Source organism: Solanum verrucosum, unplaced genomic scaffold (assembly GCF_900185275.1).
Source record: "Solanum verrucosum unplaced genomic scaffold, falcon-dt-bn FXZP01000942.1, whole genome shotgun sequence".
In the NCBI taxonomy this organism is placed as follows: domain Eukaryota; kingdom Viridiplantae; phylum Streptophyta; class Magnoliopsida; order Solanales; family Solanaceae; genus Solanum; species Solanum verrucosum.
In genome coordinates, this window is record NW_026020103.1 from 1 (window position 1) to 7,394 (window position 7,394).

Sequence of the window (7,394 nt, forward strand, 5' to 3'; positions counted from 1 at the left end):
GGGCCTGTCGATTTCACCGTGAATTTTCAAGTGCTGAATATCAATGCATCCTACAATCTATTGTTGGGAAGACCATGGGTGCATAGGCTGGGGCAGTCCCCTCTACGTTGCATCAAATGGTTAAGTTTGAATACGATCGACAAGAAGTGATTGTTCATGGTGAGGGGGATCTGTCAGTCTACAAAGACTCTTCCCTCCCTTTTATCAAGGCAAATAATGAGAATGAGGCATTGGTTTATCAAGCTTTTGAGGTAGTGGTTGTTGAGCATATCCTCGAGGGGAATCTCATTTCAAAACCACAACTGCCCATGGCATCCGTGATGATGGTAAATGAAATGCTGAAGCATGGGTTTGAACCAGGTAAAGGCTTGGGGATCTTCTTGCAAGGGAGAGCTTATCCGGTGAGTCCACGAAAGAGTCTGGTACTTTTGGCTTAGGATACAAGCCTAGAGTCGAGGACAAAATGAAGGCCAAGAAGCAGAAGAGAGATGTATGGTCACTTACCAAGCCTATACCACCCATATACAAATCTTTCCTCAAAGCCCGCACAACAGAATCTTCTGAGTCACCACTCCCAGAGCCAGTGCTGGAGGTTCACGAAGAATTGATCAACTATTTTCAAGATTTATTTGTCGAGGCTGATATGATTGAACTCGGAGAAGGCACTAGCGACAGAGATGTGCAATTCATTGGTCCTGATGTCCAGCTGAACAATTGGGAGGCCACTCCTCTCCCCATTAAGAATGAGTCTTGGTAGTCTGTCTTGTTTTTCTTTTTGTCATCCGATTTATTCAAGGGTTGTAATTCGGATTTTGTCTCGTCGTTTTATTTCAAACTCTCTATTTTCCTTTTCAATAGGATGTAATTGTGTTTTTATTTCAGTCTAATATATTTATTTTGTTTTCTTCTATACAGTTCTTTCTATGCCGATTCTAGTGATATGACATGCATGCAGAATTTTTCACCGGATCTTAAAATCCAATCTAATCTTCGACCTAATCCTGAAATAATAAGTCAAGAAATCGAATATGATGAAGACGAAGTATTTGAAGAAAGTAAGCAGGGATTTCAAATCTTTTGAGAATAAATCAAACCTCAAACATGAGTGAAACTGAGACGAAATTTAGGGATCATGAAAATATTAAAGAGACTAAGATAAACGTACATGCTCGACATCAAAAAGAGGATATAATCCAGGCTCTATTTGATTACAAGGATGTTTTTACGTCATCTTATGATGACATGCCTGGATTAAGCACTAACATGGTGGTTCACAAGTTGCCGATTGATCCTAAGTTCCCTCCAGTAAAGCAAAAGTTGAGAAAGCTTAAAACTGACATGAGTGTAATAATTAAAGAGGAAATCACAAAGCAACTTGAGGCCAAAGTCATTCGAGTCGCTCAATATCCTTTCTCGGTTAGCCAACATCGTACCTGTCCCTAAGAAAGACGGCAAAGTTCGAATGTGTGTTGATTATCGTGATTTGAACAAAGCAAGTCCAAAAAGATGATTTTCCTTTGCCCAACATTCATATTTTGTTGGATAATTGTGCTAAACATGAGATTGCATCTTTTGTGAATTGCTTGCGGGTTACCATCAGATTATTATGGATGATGAAGATGCAGAAAAAACGTCGTTTATCACTCCATGGGGTACATATTGTTATCACCTTATGCCTTTTGGGTTAAAAAATGCGGGTGCAACTTATATGAGGGCAATGACAACAATGTTTCATGAAATGATGCATAAAGAAATCGACGTTTATGTGGATGATGTGATCATTAAATCAAAAAAAGCAGTCAAATCATGTGCAAGACTTAAGAAGATTCTTCGAAAGGCTTCGCAGGTATAATCTCAAGCTTAATCCTGCAAAATGTGTATTTGGAGTACCGTCAGGAAAGCTTTTGGGGTTTATAGTCAGTCGACGAGGTATCGAGTTAGATCCTTCAAAAATAAAAGCCATTCAGGAACTGCCACCTCCAAAGAATAAAACTGAGGTTATGAGCCTTCTAGGAAGGTTAAACTACATCAGTAGATTCATTGCTCAACTCACAACAACTTGCGAGCCCATTTTTAAGTTATTAAAAAAGAATGCCACAGTCGAATAGACCGAAGAATGTCGAGAGCTTTTGAAAGGATTAAGAATTACTTATCGAATCCCCCTGTGTTGGTTCCTCCCGAGCCGGGCAGACCATTGATATTATATATGTCAGTACTGGATAATTCTTTTGGATGTGTATTGGGCCAACATGATGGCACTGGGAAGAAAGAGCGGGCCATTTATTACCTCAGCAAGAAATTTACCGTTTATGAATCGAAGTACACCCTTCTGAAAGAACGTGTTGTGCCCTAACTTGGGTAGCACAGAAGTTGAAGCACTATCTTTCATCTTATACTACTTATCTCATTTCTCGTATGGATCCGTTAAAATACATTTTTCAAAAGCCCATGCCCACGGGCAGGCTTGCGAAATGGCAAATATTACTCACAGAGTTTGACATTATCTATGTGACGCGGACCGCAATGAAGGCTCAAGCCTTGGTAGATCACTTGGCAGAGAACCCTATTGATGATGAATATGAACCACTTAAGACCTACTTTCAGACGAAGAGGTATCATGTATCGATGAAGTTATTCATAATAAGGATCAAGGATGGAAGTTGTTCTTTGACGGTGCTGCTAACAAGAAGGGAGTTGGATAGGAGCAGTTCTTATGTCTGAATTAGGGGAATATTTCCCTATAACAGCCCAACTTAGATTCTATTGTACCAATAATATGTAGAGTATGAGGCTTGCATCTTGGGTTTGAGGTTAGCTGCTGACATGGGCATCCAAGAGTTGCTAGTGCTAGGAGACTCAGACTTACTGGTCCATCAAATCCAAGGAGAATGGGAGACTCGTGACCCAAAGCTCATACCATATCAACATTGTTTACAAGATCTTTGTTGATAGTTTGTGTCAATAAAGTTTAGACACATTTCTAGAGTTCATAATGAGATTGCTGATGCATTGGCAACTTTATCTCCGATGCTTCAACATCCTGACGAAGCTCATATCAATCCTTTGTACATACAGATTCGTGATCAACATGCTTATTGCAACTTGGTGGAGGAAGAATTTGACGGTAAACCTTGGTTCCATGATATTAAAACATATTTCAGTCCGGAGAATGTCCTACTAATGCCACTAGTAATCAAAACAAGACTATTCGGCGACTAGCTAGCGGTTTTTTCTTAAGCGGAGGCATATTGTACAAGAAAACACCTGATTTGGGTCTTCTAAGATGTGTAAATGCTAAAGAGGCTTCAACAATCATGATTGAAGTACACTCAGGAGTTTGTGGACCTCACATGAATGGATGTGTTCTGGCAAAGAAGATACTTGGGGCAGGTTATTATTGGCTCACCATGGAGCGGGATTCTATACGGTTTGTTCGTAAATGTCATGAATGTCAAATACACGGTGATTTGATACATTCTCCTCCCTCCGAGTTGCATGCGATGTCTACTCCATGGCCTTTCGTGGCATGGGGAATGGATGTGATTGGACCAATAGAACCAAAAGCATCGAATGGTCATAGGTTCATCCTGGTGGCCATTGATTACTTTACAAAGTGGGTGGAAGCAGTAACTTTCAAGTCACTGACCAAGAAGGTTGTGGTGGATTTCATTCATTTCAACATCATCTGTCGATTTGGTATTCCAAAGGCAATTGTTACCGATAATGCTGCAAATCTCAACAGTCACTTACTGCAAGAGGTATGCCATCAATTTAAGATTGAACATCGAAATTCGACTCCTTATCGCCCAAAAGCAAATGGGGCTGTAGAAGCTGCCAACAAAAATATTAAAAAGATACTTCATAAAATGGTGCAAATTCTCGACAATGGCATGAAAAGTTGCATTTTTCTTTGTTGGGTTATCGCACTATAGTTCGTACGTCAGTGGGTGCCACCCCCTATTCACTGGTATATGGGACTGAGGCAGTTATACCTGCAGAGGTTGAGATTCCATCCTTGCGAATTGTTGTAGAGGCTGGAATTGATGACGATGAGTGGGTCAGAACACGTTTGGAGCAATTAGGTTTGATTGATGAGAAGCGAATGACATCAGTATGCCATGGACAATTGTACCAGAAAAGAATGGCACGAGCATACAACAAAAAGGTGCGTCCCAGACGTTTTGAAGAGGGTCAATTAGTGTTGGGACGTATTCTGCCACACCAGGCTGAAGTCAAAGGCAAATTTTCTCCAAATTGGAAAGGACCATTCATTGTAAAGAAAGTATTATCCAATGGTGCTCTTTACTTAGCAGATATAGAAGGCAAAATGACAGAAATGGTCATCAATGCTGATGCTGTGAAGAGATATTATATATGATGTGATTTTTCGATATTAGAAACCCTTATGTTTGGACTTGACATTTCAAAGGTTGATGTAATAGAAATTTTTGGTTTTGTGTCTAAGTATTAATTCATATGTTGTCACCCTTGTTGAGAGTTAATTTACTTTCTTGGTTCTTGTGCTTTCTTGGCTCTTCCAAAAAAAAAAAAAAAAAAAAAAAGAAGAAGAAAATCAATCATCATGAACTACGTTTGACCTGATTCTTGTTTCAACAAGATACGTAGGCAACCCTGTTGTTGGGTTCGGTCTAACCAAACAAAAAATCCAAAATTCCATATTTGTAAAAAACTGGGGCAAAGGTCATTTTTATTTTTTATTTTTTATTTTTATTCTTTCTATCCCAAAGCTAAAGTTGATCCCATCATTTAAAGTCGTATTTGAGACTTCATCTTATCATTTCTTTCTAACCTTGTACAAAAGTTGGATAAAGACCTTTGGATCAACCTTTGAAGTGTCAAGAGTAAGTATGTTAAGGGTACAAATGATGAAACCATGAGAGAGTCTTATCGGTGAAAACCCTAACCGGGCATCATAAGGCGAATGCGAGTTGAGAGAAACAAAAATGAGAGAGTCTTATTGGTGAAAACCCTAACTGGGCGTCATAAGACGAATGCAAGTTGAGAGAAACAAAAATGAGAGAGTCTTATTGTTGAAAACCCTAACTGGGCATCATAAGGCAAATGTGAGTTGGGAGAAACAAAAATGAGAGAGTCTTATTGGTGAAAACCCTAACTCGGCATCATAAGGCGAAGGTGAGCTGTGAAAAAAATAAAAATAAAAAATAAATAAAAAAATGAGAGAGTTTTATTGGTGAAAACCCTAATTGGGCATCATAAGAAGAATGTGAGTTGAGAGAAATAAAAATGAGAGAGTTTTACTGGTGAAAACCCTAACGGGCACCATGAGGCGAATGTGAGTTGAAGGATTCAAAGTGAAAGAGTTTTAGTGGCAAAAACCCTCGTGGACCTCATAAGGCGAATAAAAGTTTGAAATTAGTTATGACTTCGTCAAATAGTTGGAACTCCACATCAAGATTAGATGATCAATAATGGTTGATGAATAGATTGGATGGACAAATCGGGTAATCAATTCAAATTGCATGTCATGATAAGTAGAGTCGGCTACCACACTCAGATAAGTTTTCTTTCTTTCTCTTTCTAAAAGAGAGTCTTCATCGAATCATTTTCTGCTATTCTCGTGTAGTATATATTTTTCTTTCACTTTTCATCGCTTTGTTTCATATGTCCTTGAATCGAGTTTATGTCAAGAAAGTAAGAAAGGATTTCAAGACTTGTTACCAACTCTAAATTTGAACAATGCAAAGCATCAGGCCAATGAGTTATCATCTGTAGGCAAGTTTTGGATTCAGAAAAAGTCCATGATTTGATGAAGGGTAAACAATGAGTGTCATGACATAAAGGCAGATATTGGATTTAAGTCCCTCAAAATTAGCAAAGTTGGGTGAAAATACAATCAATCAATAACGAGCACTGGGAGTTTGGAAAAAGTAAAACACAATAAGTACTTGAGCAATCCTCGTCAAAAGGCAGAACCACAAACCAACCACTTCGTTTTAAACTCACAAATTTTCTTTGTTGAAGCAGGGGTACAAGTTATTTTGAGATCAAAGGTCCAAAACCTAGATGTTCAATTTAGTCTACGAAGAGCTAAATGGCAACATTGCACAAGAATTATAGTCCATATTGGGTAAGTGTTTGTTTGTCTTATTAGTCTATGGAACATAGTGTAGCAAGGACCCTCCTGAATAATGGGACGTAGTGTAGCAAGGACCCTCCTGAATAATGGGACGTAGTATAGCAAAGACCCTCCTGAATAATATTATGGGACATAGTGTAGCAAGGACCCTCCTGAATAATGGGACGTAGTATAGCAAGGACCCTCCTGAATAATGGTACGTAGTATAGCAAGGACCCTCCTGAATAATGGGACGTAGTGTAGAAAGGACCCTCCTGAATAATGGGACGTAGTATAGCAAGGACCCTCCTGAATAATGGGATGTAGTATAGCAAGGACCCTCCTGAATAATGGGACGTAGTATATAACAAGGACCATCATGAACAATGGAACGTAGTATAGCAAGAACCCTCATGAATAATGGGACGTAGTATAGCAAGGACCCTCCTGAATAATGGGACGTAGTGTAGCAAGGACCCTTATGAATAATGGGACGTAGTATAGCAAGGACCCTCCTGAATAATGGGATGTAGTATAGCAAGGACCCTCCTGAATAATGGGACGTAGTTTAGCAAGGACCCTTCTGGAAAATAGGACTAGACTAACATAATTTTATTTAATCGGTTCATCATGAAGAATGGAGTTGGTGTAAACACGCATAAGCCCTCTAAAGAGTACATCGCGACAAAGCTTGAATCGTTCAAAGTCTCAATTTAAAGCTAAGCACCATCTTTTATTTCTCTCACAAAATTTTCTTATATTAAACTGGGGAAAAATTTTGTGTTATTAGTTTTGTTTGTTTTAATTTCAGGAATCTAGTGATAGAATGGGGTCAATCCACATTTCCAGCTCAGGATCTTGGATGGAAAATAGTGTAATTTTCAAGATCAATTTCGATTGAAGAAACAACAGCTCATTCTAAAAAAATAAAATAACAGACATTCAATAACCAAGTACCAGTAAAAGGAACCTACCTGGAGAAAGACGTTTACCTTTGAACTCATTTGAGATGAAAATCAATATCTCATAACTCAAGAAGCGCGAAGACTCAAGTCAAGGTTCAAGAGAAGCTACATAGATAGGGTCGTGTACTTATATTTCCTTTAATTTTTTCATCTTTTATATTCATGTAACAATAGGAGTCACGAACTGGAGCCTCAAGGGGACCTCACTTGACTTCCAACTCATCATTTCATCTCCTTGAACTACAGTGACCTGATTCCCCTATAACCCGAGATATGTAGGATGTCCAAAACTAGGACTCGGTCGCATATTTTTATTTTCGAATAAGAGTCCG

General features: G+C 38.8%; 1 pseudogene; it reads left to right on the top strand.

Annotated features, from left to right (window-relative positions):
* Positions 1–3: 3 nt before the first annotated feature.
* On the top strand, positions 4–4,378 carry LOC125825082 (uncharacterized; annotated as a pseudogene).
* The last annotated feature ends 3,016 nt before the right edge of the window (positions 4,379–7,394 follow it).